The sequence below is a fragment of the Aotus nancymaae genome, unplaced genomic scaffold, assembly GCF_030222135.1.
Source record: "Aotus nancymaae isolate 86718 unplaced genomic scaffold, 86718_ANA_hifiasm-v0.15.2.pri h1tg000040l, whole genome shotgun sequence".
Classification (NCBI taxonomy): Eukaryota; Metazoa; Chordata; class Mammalia; order Primates; family Aotidae; genus Aotus; species Aotus nancymaae.
The window spans coordinates 121,564,153-121,578,816 of NW_026988454.1; the positions used below are offsets into that span (position 1 = coordinate 121,564,153).

A 14,664-nucleotide genomic window follows, 5' to 3' on the forward strand; every position below is an offset into this window, starting at 1 on the left:
CATTTCCCCCCATCAGTCTCCAGGGCTTCCCTGACAGTGGCAGAGCCTTTCGTGTGGACACAGATCTATAGGCACACTGTTGTAGCATCTGTGTTGCCTCTGGAAAACCTTGTCTTCTTGCCCCGTTCCTCCAGTCTGCACCCTGACCTCCCATCCTTTGTTCCCCTCAGCACCCCAGCAGGCAGACACCCCAGAAGTGATTCTCTCCTTCTTCAAGGTCAGCTCTCTCTCAGGACTGTTCCCCAACTGGAAAGATGATAAATGGCTGTTGTGGCCTGAGACTGGGGAAGTGACATTTTTCTAGCCTTCTAAGAATCCCCTGTGTGCCAGCTATTGATGTCCTGAATCTTGTTTTTTTATGATCATCCTTGCTTCCTGGGGAGCCCAAGGCCCTCTCTGCAAAGGCCATGCATCAATCCTGGGAAAGACAGGAAGGTGAGGGTTGTGGAGTCGGGGAGGTGTTATGGAAAACCTATGACACCTGTGCTGCAGAGCCTTCTTGATGCAGGTGTGGAAACTGAGGCACCCATACCCTCAGCTCTTCCCTTCCTAGCCCTTCCCTATTGTAAGTACATTCTTTTCTGTTCCCCATAGACATGATATCAGTTTGTGTTCTGTGTAGTACAAGGGACTTATTAGATGCTAATATGATAATGGGTGACTGAGAAAAGAAGAAAACAGAGTGCTCGGATGACTCCTGCAGGAAAACAAAGCCACAGGACAGGTTTGGAGGCAAACATCTGGATAGGGATGGGGGCACAGGGGAGGCTCACAGAAGAGAGAATGGAGGGGAGAGCAGAAAAGATGAAGTAGAGTCTGGATGAGCAGGAATTGATGAGGGTAACAGGTTGGGCCTGGTTGACTAAGAGGAGATTCTGGAAGAGAGGGGTGCTGGGGTCCTCAGTGGGTGAAAACCAGGGAGTCGCTTGCTGGTAAGGGACATCTGGGGGAACTGCAGAGGGGCTCTGAAACTGAGACAAGGGCCAGAGGCAAAGGTGAAACAGAAGGCAAACAGACTTAGGAGTGAGACGGGCAGGCAGAAATGGCAGCAGAAGGGCCTTACTTTGGGATGCTATAAACGTCTCTCCTCCCAGCTGCATGCTCATTTCGGCAGAGCCAGATGAGGGACTGACTCCTTTGCACGGTGCCCCATAGATTGCAAAGCTATTATATCCAGTCACCTGACACCAGCCTGGGAGGTGTGTGGGGTATGAGAACCCTTACATTATATATAGGGAAGGCACTGAGTAATTGGATTTTCAAGGCCCATCAGCAAGGAACTGAAGGTCTGAGATTATTAGTTAGGTCTTTTTAATAAGCACCTACTATGTACCAGGTGCTTTGGAAGTGCTGGGACTAGATCACAAACCACCCAGATGGACTCCTTGCCCCCAAGGATCTTATATTCTAGCGGGAGGAAGCAGAGAATAACACACAAACCAATGAGGAGGATGCTTTTAGGCACCAATACAGAAGATAAAATAGGTTAGTGCAGAGGCAGGTGGCGGGATGATGGAGGGTGGGGAAGGGGCTCTTTGAGAGGTCTCTCTGGGGACACTGCATCTGACCTGAGAGCCGAATGATGAAGGCTGGGCATATAAAGAGCAGGGCAGGGAAAGAGGCATCTAAGCAGGAGGACTAATCAGTACAAAGATTTTAAATCTGGTGTAAGCCAAGTCCAGAGTGTCTGGAGCTTCCTGACCACGGGTGGGCCCAAGGGAAGATGAACAGGCAGAGGCCAAATCACACAGGGCTTTGCAGGCGCATTGCGGGGCTGTGGCTTTTACCCCCGCTGTAGCAGGAACCACTGAAAGTGTTTAAAACAGTGGGCTGACCTGACCTGATTCTGGTTTAGATGGGTCCCTCCCACTGCTCTGTGGAGGGCACATTGGAGGTGGGCCAGAATGACAGGATAAATTAGGAGACTAATGTGGTCCAGGTGAGGAGGGTGGCGACATGGACCAGGCAGTGGCAGTGGAGGTGGTAAGAAGCAGTTGGATTCGGGATACATTTTGGAGGAAGAGCCAAGGAGACTTAGTGATGGATGGGCTATTTGGTGTGAGAGCAAGAGAGGAATCAAGAATGTCTCTTAAGCTTTTGGCTTGAGCAGCTGGATGGGTGGATGGTGGGGCATTTCTGAGCTGGGAGAGGCTCCAAGCAGGGAATGTATTAGCATATTTGGAGTGAGGAGAGGGAATGCATTTTTCTGTTTGGGTTAGAGGTACCCAATAGACATCCAAGTGGAGGTGACAGGTTGGCAGCGGGATGTGCAGTTTCAGTGGAGTTCAGAGGAAAGGGCTGGGCTGGAGATAAATGTGAAGAGTCTTCAGCCACTAGAAGGTGTTGGAAGTCGTATGACCAGATGTGATCATCTGAGTAGAGCGTAGACACAGAATAGAGAAGGGCTAAGAATGGAGCCGTAGGCAATCTGACAATCAGAGGCCTGGAGCTGGCAAAGGAGGCTGGAAAGGAGCAACCTGTGTCACTGGGGGTAAGCTGACTGGCTCATACATTAGAGCTAGTCAACATGGCTGTGTGCTGTTTCCCAGAGGATTCTAGATGACGCAGGCTTCGGGAAGGAGACAGGGCAACTGTGTGGGTGGCCATGAGGAGAGTGGGTAAGATGAAGACCGAAACTTGGCTTTAAGAAGATGTTGGGTGTTCAGGGGTGATCTTGATCAATGCCTTTTTCATGGAGAAGTAGGAGTGAAAGCCCCACATGAAGAGAGGTGGGGATGAGGCAGTAGAGACGGTACTGACTGGTGAATCTTTTGCTATGAACAGGTGTGCAGGGTCATAGAGGGGCTGGAAGCCAACATGGGGTCAAGGGAAATTTATTTTTTAAGATGTGAAATAGGGATCCATGTTCTTCAGTGAGATAATCCAGACAGTGAGAAAATCCAGGTCAGCTGGTGGTAGCATAGGGATGGGAGAAGAGACAGGTCTCTGATTTCATTGACTTCGCTATGAAGTCTGTATCAAAGCTGTTGTCTAGTGAGGAGGGCCAAGGCAGAGAAAATGATGAAGATTTGAGTAAAGATGGAAAATGTTGAAAGTGAATTTACTAGGAAAGTATAGGAACATTACCTGGAAAGGTTCAAAGGTCTGCCAGTTATGTATTAGAACCAGTCTACCTGTCTGTGTGCTATTCCCTAGAGGGTTCTAGATACCAGTCAGCTGATGGGTACAGGTGCCAAGCAGGTGGACTGCTGGGTTTAACTAGGGTTAGGGCTTTCCAGGTGAGCATGAGGGAGGGAGATGATGCCAAGGACAAGGGTACTTGGAAGAGGATGCTTTTGGATTGGTCCATGAAATCTGGGCTGAGTAACAGAAGAAAGTAAGAACACTGTTTTATCAACAGTGAACGAGATGAATAGATTGGGGCTCTCAATCAGGTGGAAAATCTTTGGCATAGGAGTAGAGAGTGAGATAGGAGATGGCAATCAAGGGGGTGCTTGAAATCAGGCTTTCAGAGGTGAGGTGTTATGGGTGATGACGAAGTCTAGGTTGTGGCCATGAGAGGGGATTTTGAAGAGAAGGACAAGGTCCTTGGTGCTAAGAGGGCCAATGGACTGAGAGGCCCAGATGTTGAACAGGTAATCTGCCAGGATATGAAATTGTCAGGGATGATGGCAGAGATAGTTGTGGAGAGAGACAGGGAGCCAAGTACTGAGATCATCAACTGGTGATTAACCTTTAATTCTTGGAATTTCGAAGTCATCTAATGAAGTGGTTTTAAAACGATTGTAAGACTCAACTCTTATTCAGCAGCAGCATTTTGAGGCAGTTTAAATAGAAGAAAGCAGACCCACTGTTTGGAAACAGGGGTGGGGGAACTAAACCCCTCCCTCTCACTTCCACCCTGAACAGCCTTTGAGAGGGCTCCAAGAAACTTTCCATGGCATACAGTGAGAGAAGTGCTGATCTGGTCCAAGGCCCCTGATTTGACGTTTGAGGAGCAGGGGTGTTCCTTATCCAAGGTGACCCTGTTAGGAACAGAGCTGGGAATGGAACCGGGTGTCCTGTCTTTCCCTGGACCTGAGATCTGTAACTGCTTCAAACCTGCTTTCCCATCTTGTGCTGTTTTTCCCTAAGGTTCCTAACACTCTACTTAGTGTTGTAAACACAGGATTGACCATGACATTAGCAGGAAGCTCCTCTCCGGCTGTCCCTAGGGAGGTCCATTTCACTTTGGGCTTTTCCAGGACCACAGGACAGCACTGTCCTGTCAGAATGGCAGGTGGGGCTCTGGTGAGAGGCACACTGTCCTGGCTAATGGACACACCTAGTGATAGTGTCTGCCCTTGTGGGGCCAGAGCAGGGTCTAGAGATCAGTTGTAACCTGAGACTGGTCCCTGATTGGGGTTCTAGAGTCTAGCTTAATGGGGATAAGACAGGATTAACCTATAAGCTGGAAGTTAGTGTCTGGAGGTGAGGCCAGCATCCAGCCAAATGGACTGTCCAAGCAAGACTAGTGGAGAGGCAGAAGCCGGCTGCAAGTCAGTGGGGCAGAAACCAGATTCTAGGAGATGGAAGGGCAGGAGGAGGGTGGAGACAGAGCTGGGGCTTCTGGAGGTGTTGGAGAGCTCAGGAGCCTGTTTATGGGTCCCATTCGGCCTCATCCACTGTAGGGTGGGTACTAGACAGACTCTGTATGGGGGAGCATGTCCAGCAGGTTAAGTCCTGAAATGGGAGATGTGAAGGCGGAGGGCAGTACTCAAAGCCAGCTGGGGCATCCTGTCTGCCCACACACAGTATAATGCCACCTAGCCTGGGATATAGAAAATAGTGTCTCTGCCCTTGGGAAGCAGCTGGTAAGTGTTAGACAAGTGCCATTTCCTCAGCCAAATGAGTCAGGGTTCAAGTCAGGACTCCAAGTACAGAGGAATGCCTGGAAGGAAATTAGAGTGGCATGCAGGGAAACTGAGGCAGAAGGTCAAGGTGGGCTGGCAGGGGCAGGACACATCCATAGAGGGACATACTTCCCATCCCTGATACCCAGTCTTGGCTTGGGTCCCAGTGCATGGAAGACTCCAGGATTGTTTCTCTCTGCCTTGAATGTCCTTTCCAAGATGTCACCAGGGCTTGGCTCTTTCATATGTCATAGTCTCCAGGCTCTCCTCTCCCCAACCACCCTGTCCAAATGAACTCCTGCACCTGAGTCCTCATTCCTCCTCGTGCCTGTAACCTGCCTGATGCTTCACTGAAGCACTTACTACTCCCCAACATCCCATATATGCTTTCTTGTTACTGTCCACCAACCACACCAGTGCTCGAATGGAAGTTCCCCCAGGGTAGGGAATTTCTTTTCCCTTCTGCTGGGCAGTGAGCTGGTAATAGTGTTCCTGTGACCCCCTCCTCTCCTCCTCTAAATGCTTCTGGGCTTGGGAACTGGTTCTGGTTATGATAGAGAGGCGGCCTTCACTGCTCTCCTTGGCGTCCTGTTGCCTCTGCCCTAGCCCCCAGCAGAGGAGGTGCCCTGGCTGCCAGGCTGTGATGCCCACCTCTCCCTGAGAACAGGGCTGTTGCAGGCCTGCGGGCAGGTGAGTAGCGCTGGGTTCTGGAAACCCCAGGCTGGTTGTATCAAAGCTGATAAGCCTCAGTAAGTGGCTCTAGAGATAATCAATTGTTTTCATTCTGAGTGAAACAACAGGCTCCAAGGAACCTCTATTTAAAACCCGCACACATTCGCCAGATCCATCTCTTGTTAAATCGTCGCACATGCGGATCTGATTTAACCTGGCAGGTTGGATGTGCTTCCTGCTCAGTGCCAGAGAGGGGGCCGAGAGAGGAGCTGGGCCAGGAGAGGGGAGCAGGGGGATCTGTGGGGTGGGGACAGCTGAGCAGGAAGGAGAGCGGGGCCTGGGGCAGGCGAGGGGAGGGGACTGCACCCTTAGGACTCGGGAGGGCTCTCTCCTGTAGGAAATCCTGCAGGACTAGTCCCATCACCCTAAATCATCCTCCCCCTTCCTCCCAATTCCAGAGGACTGATGTCTTGGCTGGAAGGTATCCTAGACCACAGAGTCCCTATCCCTGGTTTTCCAGAGAGGGAAACACAGGCAGAGAGGATAAGCTGCCTACTCAAAGACAGACCCTGAGGGGAGGCTAGAAGAGTGGCTAAGGAGAGTTTGCTCGGAGCTCTAAGTGCATCCTCTGCCCTCCAGACCTCCTCATCAGCACCCAGGCAGCCCTGCCTCATCCCCCAACCCCTTCCCAGACTGGCCCACTGCCCTCCTCCCTGACTTTTCCTTCTCACCCATCTCCTCCCCTGTGTGTCCCAGACATCTTCTCCAGGCACCACCTCCCTGCACCAGGCCAAGCTGAGGTGGGGTGAGGAGAGCCTGGAGACCAGGCATCAGGAGGTCTGCAGGGTGTCTCTGCCTCTTCTTAACTGCACACCTCAGACGGACACTGCTCCACCTGGGTCCTCAGTTTGGCCATCTGCACATAGCAAAATAGAGGGGAGCCAGGGCCAAGATACTAGGGGCCCTCTGGCTACTCTTTCTTTGGCCCTTCTAGGGAGGAAATCTTGTGTCTTTCACAAGGCAATGACCTTGACAAGGGCAGGAGCTGCACGTGTCTCTTTCCTTGCCCTCCAGGTGCCCTCTAAGATGGGCACCTGGAGAATATTGTTAAATGAGTGAAGGGAGGGATTCCTGGGGTCCCAGGGAAAGAGGGGAGATATTGAGGTGGGGAAAATGAAGCAGCTTGAGCAGATCAGGCCCCAAAGAAGAGGTGAGCATCAGTGGCGACAGCACATCACACCCCTCTTCTGCTCTAGACGCTGCAGTGGCTCCCAGGTTCACTCAGAGGAAAAACCAAAGCTCTCCCAACGGCCTGCAAGGCCCTACCTGACCCCCACCCCCACCACCATGGCTTCCCTATCCTCTTTGTCCTCCTCTTCCCCCTCACCCCTCACCCCGCTACAGCCACAGTGGCCTCCTGTCTGTCCCTCCTGCACGTGAGGCTCATGCCCCTCCCCTTACAGATGAGGCCCACAGGTCTGGAAGCATCAAGGACGTGAGGCATCACTCAAAGCTTGAAGAGAAGGCAGCCAGCTCGAAACCAGGGAAGCTGGGAAGTCAGGGAGGGAACAGAGGCCCAGAATGTCAAGGAGTCTCCCCTGCCCCAGGCAGGTGGGCAGCAGACAGAGCTTCATGCCCATTCTCTGAGCCCAGGAGCAAGTCTCTGGCAGCAGGATTCTCTAATGTTCCAGTCCTGACAGGGCTAGTGGGTGGAATGAGCAAACCCAGGCCAGGATATGAGGGGCAGCTGCTGACACTGGGCCATATGCTGTGGCCTATGCCAGCCATGGTGAGCTCCAGAGGGAGAGCAGGGAATCAGCAGCTCTGAGTGTGTCAGCAGGGCTGAAGAGAGGCAAAGAGCAATGAATTTTCATGTGAGTAGCCAGAGGGTCCCTAGTCTTCAGTCTTCAGTCTTGAGACTGACTTGAAATCTATCCCTGTGGGGGCCCGTCTGCTGGAGAGCCAGAGGTGAGCTCTGGGGGCCACGGGGCTCTAAGGTGTCTGTGTGAGCCCTGAGCCCGGGCTTCAGGCTGGCAGCCCTTCTATCCATCAGGCAGCTGTGGCCTCCCTGCTCCTCCTCCATCTCTCCACACTGGTGGTGGCCTGAGGCATGGACACGGCCATAAATAATAGTAATAACCAGAGAGTCTGTTCCAAGCAAGATGATTTTATGAAATTACATTTTTGAAAAGGTTAATTCTTCCATCTCCCCACTTGTACTCCAATCTGGAGAGGCAAATGTGGATTAATTGGGCCCATTTCCTCCCCCGGCTTCCACGGAGCCCTGACGAGATATGCTTCCACCGGGTCTGACTTCTCCCCGGGCCTGCTGAAAAGCGGCAGGTGCTGGGCCCTTCTTCCCCCTGGAGCTGATTAACCTCTGGGCCCTGGGCTCTGGGCTCCAGGCTCCAGGCAAGTGGTGGACCCTCCCTCTGCTGCAGGCAGAGAGGCATAGAAGGCAGGATCAGGAAGGCCAGAGAGGTCATGGGGAAGTGGACTTGCGGGGCAGCAGCTGGGGAGATGAGCTGGGGTACCTGGCCATGCCTACGGAGTGCAGCAATGGGTAAGTCACCGGTGGGGAGACAGTAGAGACAGATGGACAGAGGTGGGAGGGAGGACAGGTGGGTCAGCTCTCTCTCTGGTCTCAACTCTCTACATTCCTGTCGTTATTTTTCCCTAAGTAAATGGGGGAAGACAGACCCTGAGGAAAGGTGAGAAGAGCAGGCAAACCGGAGAGTTCCCTCGGAGCTCTAAGTGTGTCCTGCCCTCCGCCCAGGCCTCCTCCTCAGCACCCAGGCAGCCTTGCCTTATTAACAGGCTCAAGGAACCTCTATTTAAAACCCGTACACATACGCCAGATCCATCCAACCCCTTCCTGGGCCGGGCCGCTGCCCTCCTCCTCCACTTTTCCTCCTTCTCACCTGTCTCCTCCCCTGTGTGTCCCAGACGCTGCCACCTCCTCCAGGCACAGCCTTCCTGCACTGGGCCAAGCTGGGGTGAGGTGAGGAGAGCCTGGAGACCGGGTGTCAGGGGGGCTGCAGGGTGTCTCTGCCTCTGCCTCATTTTAACTGCACACTTCAGATGGGCACTGCCTCACTTAGGTCCTCAGTTTCACCATCTGTGGAGTTAGGAGGTCCAGTGAGCTTATTCCAAGTCCTTCCAGCTCTGAGGCGTGGTGACTGTTGAATTGGCGCTTTGGAAGAACAGGGCACTCTATTCTGTACTTCATTTGTGTTTTTGGTTTTCTGGTGGGAGGTCTTTATTGGTTTTCAAATACACTAAAGCATACAGCAGGGATGCAGAGAAGGCAGTGAGATGGAGGCAGGCAGGGTGGGGAGTGCCTGCCCGTTCCTGGTGTGCTGCGAAGTGTGTGTGTGCCTATGGCATAGACGGGGGTGAGAGAGGTTCTTGTTAAGTGTCTGTAGAAGGAACGGACTTTACAGCAGGCTATATGCTTAGTGCTATGTGAAATCTTGATGCCAACACCTTGAAAGCAAAACAAAATTCAACATTATCAGTTCAACTCTCCACCACCAAGTACTTTTTTTTTTTTTTTTTGACTGAGTCAGTTCCTTTCCTTTGGTTTGCTCCTAACTTTTTACACTTCCTAGAATGTTCTCTAATTCTAATCATCCTCTAACACTATTGCCTTGAAGCCCTGAGGGATAGTGAAATACACCTGCCCTCAAGGAGGCAGAGGAGGTAGAGATCCTTCATATCAGACCTGTGATCTGGAACTACCCCTAATCCACAGTGGGTATAGGGAGGAAGCCTTAAGTCCTCCTAAAGGTTGTAGGGCTCGTAGAGGGCTTCCTGGAGGAGATATTGAAGCTGAGCCTTGAAAAATGGGAATAATTACACTCTATGGGCCACAGAAGGCTGGATAAATGGCTCGGTTGAGGGAAAGAATGGCAGGCAGCTGCATAGGATATGGTGGGGACAGGTGGAGAGTTGGTCTATTGTATACCTGGAACTCAGCTTCTCAGAAGCAAGAGGTCCAGGAAGGATTCCTGCAAAAGGAAGGTTTAGAGGAGAGGTGAGTTTTTGCCTCAGAGGACAGGACCACTTCTTACGGGGGTGCTGGTGTCAGGAAGGAGCAGGCAGAGAGAATGGAAGACAGGGTGTGGATGGGGGTGGGAGGCAGGCAGGTGGCCAGCAGGGTGGGAGAAGAAAGATCTGGTCTGGAAGGAAGACTTGGGGCTCCTTGGAACCCCTTCCTTGCAGGCTCTGGGCAGGACCAAGCCACCCATTCTCTGGTGTAAATTCCCCCTGACAGGTGCTCTCCTTGTTTATTTCTGTTCACAGAGCGGGGAAGACCTATTTCCCTCCCAAGAGCCTATTTATTCTACTTTCTCATTTTCCAATCCAGTGACTTTACAGCTTTTTTTTGGTTGACTTTCATCTTCCCAACCAGAGAAAACATTCCCTCTCCTTTTTGACCTGTGGCTAGGGAAGAACTGGGGGCTGCTGCTGTGACTGGGGGGCCTGGGGCTTGCTGTGCTGAGCCCTTACCCCACCCACCAGCCAGAGGAGTCTGGGGCTTCCACCCCCACCAGGCTCAAGGATGATTGGGGAAAGGGGGTTACGAGGGTTGGGTGAGTTTGAGTGCTCAGGGGAGGCAGAGAAACAGTAGAGTTTGGATGAGAAGCGCAGGATACCTCCCAGCAGGCAGCTGGGGACGGTGGGCAGAGGCTCTCCGCATGGCAATACACAGTGGGCCTCGTGGCTTCCTTTGGTATTCTCCTGATATGTCTCTTTTTACACTTTCAAATCCTAGTCATCCCATCCTTGGATTCGCTGATGAAACCCATTGACTTCTCCCCATCAATTTCACAGTTCTCTGGGCTTCCTGCCATCCCTTCTGGTCATCTTTCCAAAAGTCAGAGGTCATGTACCTTTCACAGCTATCTGCCTACCTCCCTTTCCCATCTGCTGACTTTTTCAAGATGTGTTCATTTTGCAGAGATGGAAGAATAGGCTTCATGGAGTTGCCATTTAGTGAGACGAGGAAGCCTGCAAGAGGAACAGGTATAAGGGGAGAAGCAGGAACTCATTGATGCCCTTAGGTCTGGGGCACCTATGAGGCATCCCAGTGATGATGTTAGTGAGAGTCAAACTGTGAGTCTGGAGATCAGGTGAAGCCAGGGCTAAGGGCATAGTCTTGGGGCTCACTGGCATAAAATGGTCTACTCACCATGGAACTCGATGACCTCCCCAAGGGAAAGAGAATAGAGAAGGCCAAGAAGGGCCAGAAGCAATTCAACTTTTGCTGAAAGACCAGCAAAAGAGACTGAGCCAGACAGGCCTGAGATGAAGGGGACCCAGAAGCAATTCCTAGCATGGCTGGCCCCTGGTAGTCTTCAGGCTACTTTATACATTGGCTCATGTGTTCAGGGAACAGACCGGAAAGAACACAGATTGAATTAGGATCCCAACCCCATCCCTTCCCAGTTATGTGACATTGGGCAATTCACTCTGCCCCTCTGAACCACATTTCCTCACTCTGCATCCAGAAGATAAAACCTGCAAACACCTAGTAGCCACACCATAAATGTCAGTTCCCCTTCCCTCCTTACTCTTCCTAAAATAAAACCACCGTGGCATGCATCATCTCAGAAGGAAGTCATACAGCACTTGAGATATGTCTTTAAATACATTATCTTACACTTGCCCACACCAAATCTCATCTGTCACTTTCCTGCCCACTCGTACACACCCTTGTGGGATTCTGTAGCGTATCCCCATTGGCTTGACATTTCATTCCCTCAAAAAACTTAGTGCCATTTGCACATCCCCAGCTTTCACTGTGTAACTCCCTTTTCCAGATGATTTATTAACATTTCAAATGAGACGGCCTCATCCTAACCACGGGGCACTTCTGTTGTTCATTCTCCACCCAGAGAAGTGCCCAGCAGGTTCTCCAACCCTCTACCCATTTCTCACCCAGGCACAGGTCTGCTGAGACGCCCTCCTGCCATCCCCCCAAGCCCATCCCATTGTAACCCTGAAGGAATCCACCACAAGGTCTCACTACCTGCTGAATTGCCCAAGGAATCTCTGTGCTCCAGGGCTCAGGGGTCCCACCCTTTATTAGAGATGCATCCAGCTCTTCTTGCACAAAGTGAAATTCATTAGCCCAGGTGTCCTGAGTTCCTTCTAAAATAACTCACTGGGTGGGCGTTGTATTCCCACTGGATTCTGCTCAACTTCTGTGGATGGCACACTATCTCCTATCAGACCTCACAATTTCAGCCCCACTCCCACTGCCCACAGCTGCGTCTCTGACTTGAGGGCTTTCTAGACTTACACATCCTGCCCAGGCAAGTCCATAAGCCAGAAGGGCCAAGAAATATATGGCCCTGGAGCAGCCCTCAAACAATGACTGACAGGCACTCGCCTTGCAGCACCCTCACCCCGCAGGAGGGAGGGTAGCACTGATGTGATGTGAATGTCTGCACTGTCTCTGAGTTCCACAGTGGAGCTGAGCTCCAGCTGCCCCCATTACAACTAGCTTGATAACACACTTATTAGCTGGGTTCTTTTTCCCTTTCACTTCCCCTCCTCCCCTCCCATGTTTTCAAAGACCAACTCCCAAATAAACTGTGTGGCCTTGAATCCCTGCCTCAGGGGCACTTAAACCAAGACCCTCAGAAGGTTGGCCTATAACCAAGTGACCTTGAGCTTCAGCTTTCCCGATTTGCCCTGAGTTCCTCCAGGGCTTAACGTTAACGTCCAGACGTTGGATGTACCAACCTCAAGAGTTCTCCCCAGCTCTAGGGAGCAGCCTGGCCTTGTCCAGGACTTCCGGGGGACTGGGCCAGAGAATTCTCCTCTATGAGAGGCCATTTCTGAGCCTGGCTATCGGTGTTGGAGGCGTTTATCTTGTCACTAGCTGCATTGTCTGCTGATTTATCTCTGTCCAGGGGAGTGGGGCCCAGCTGCAGACAGCAAACATATTGAGTAAATTTCTAATGAACTGATTACTCAGCTTAGCATTTTAACTGCAGCATTAAGCATCCTCTCACCCTCATAAACATGTTGAACTACTGAAGGGATTATGGCTTCCAGGCTGGCCACTCTGTCACTGGGAAAAATTAATCTCGAGATTTAATCAAAGTCAAAACCACAAACTGCAGTAGGGAAGGGGCTTTTTCTCTCCATGATGCCGAGGAGAGGGTAGGAAGTTCATAGATTTCTGCACTGACTTGGACTTAGCTTGGACGTGCTCCCGTACAGGCCTCGAGGATGGGTGGGCAGCAACTGAGAACAGTAGTCTGATATCTAGTTCCTGAGGAATAGACTCCAGCAGTGGGAGTGGAGGAGCATGTGTGGCTCCAGAGAGCCAAAGACCCTCATCCCTCCAAGTATGCTTTTAGTGGAATCAGAGTCCAGGGAGCAAGAAGTGGAGCATCTAGGGCCCATCAGACTCCCGGAATCAGGATCTGCCCTTTTCTGGCATCCGTTGGGTGATTTATGTGTACACTACAGTGAAAGAGGCACTGGCCTAGCCCTCTGGAGAAGCTACCAGTGGGGACTGCTTTGGGGCTCTGCAGTTGGGGGCAGGATCCGTTGGGGAGCCCATGCGCCTTAGTTTGGGCCTGCACTAGACAGCTGAAAATCAGAGACTAGCCACCGATCGCACAGCTTGGCAGAGGCCTCCGAAATGAGAGTGCTCAGCTGACCCTGCCTCCTGGATCGGCACCACACTCTGTCCCTGTCAGGGCCTGCTATCTGCTTTCTCATAAATCCTTGCTCCTGGAATGAAATTATTTCCTTTATGATGAGGAGGCAGTTGGTGCTGTCTCACTGCTAAGCAGAGGCAGCAAGAGGGGCATAGCTAGCTCCCGACCCTCTGGAGCTGGCACGGGTGCACAGGAAGCCCCTCAAGATCCCCTTGGTAAAGGTTTTGCCAAAGGAGATTGCAAATTCTGCCTACTGTGCATGCTAAGACAGCCCGCACTCCTGGCAGGGAGAGGGGACAGAGGCGGCTATTCTGTCTGAGCCAGGAATGCTGACAGGCTCAAGAGGGAGGATGATGTGGCAGGAGACTGTGCATGACCTTGAACCTGGAACGAAGGATGCTTTCAGGGATTCAGATGCTCCTCGGGGATTTGGGATATAATGTCAGAACCTGTCTCAACGCCTAACTGAGACCTGAGGGTACAGGGAGGGAGGGAAAACCTGCTTCAGTCTGGGAGCTGCCAGGTAATCTTCCTTCCCCGCTCATGCCCACATCATGGAATCACTGCTCCTCATTTCCTGCCACTTCCAAGCCTTGGTTTCCCTAGAGATAAAATGGGGACAAGAGTAAGTTCTGCATAGGTGTGAAGTTCTAATTAAATGGGCTGATCTGTGAAAAACTCAAATAGAGGCTGGCACACAGTAAGTGCTCAATAAATAGGTCCATTGCCATTATTGTTCTGGTGCCCTCATGGCTTCCCATCAGAGGTCAAGGCTGTGTCTTCTGAACATCAGGCACCTCCCCCTCACCTTCCCCAAGAAGTTCCATGACCCCAGGCAGCATGGGTGAACCCCAAGGTGGAAGCCATTAGGGTGCCATCAACCCTACTAGTGTACTAGTGGCCAAGTCCAGGGAGGAGATAGAGCAGGGAGGGCCAAAAACTGAGGTTCAAGGGGAGAGAAGATGGTAGGAGAAGGGAGGATGGAAACACAAAACAGAGAGGTGGGAAATGGCGTCACTCTAACAACTACAGCGTAGGTGGTATTGACACACGTTTTCTATTTTATGTCCCGCAACAACCCTTAAAGTAGGTGTTAGTCACCCATTTTGTGGATGAGGAAAGTGAGGTCTGAGAGGTGACATAACTTGCCAGAGTCAGGCAGCGAGTAAGTGGCTGATGAGTTATCACAGGTTCTTTCTTCTCAACCACCCTGGTGCCTTCTGGGCTTTGGTGGAAGAAGTGAGAGCTCCCAGGACAGAGGAGAGGCCAAGGGACCAGAGGGACAGTGGCTGCAGCAGGGACAGGGAACTGGAGGTGGAGTGGGCACAGCCCCTTAGGCACCCTAGTCATGTCCTGGAGTCCTTGGCAGGCCCGCACCACTCGGGAGCTCATTACTGTCACTTATCTGCCTGTACTCTGAGTTCCTCTGAAGTCCTCTTCCACCCCAGCCTGAGCCA

At 51.8% G+C, this 14,664-nt stretch overlaps 1 protein-coding gene across 2 annotated transcripts in view; it reads left to right on the forward strand.

Annotated features, from left to right (window-relative positions):
- The window catches only part of LRFN2 (leucine rich repeat and fibronectin type III domain containing 2), a 199,254-nt gene that overhangs the window by 88,522 nt on the left and 96,068 nt on the right, over nucleotides 1-14,664 (forward strand). The window lies entirely within an intron of this gene.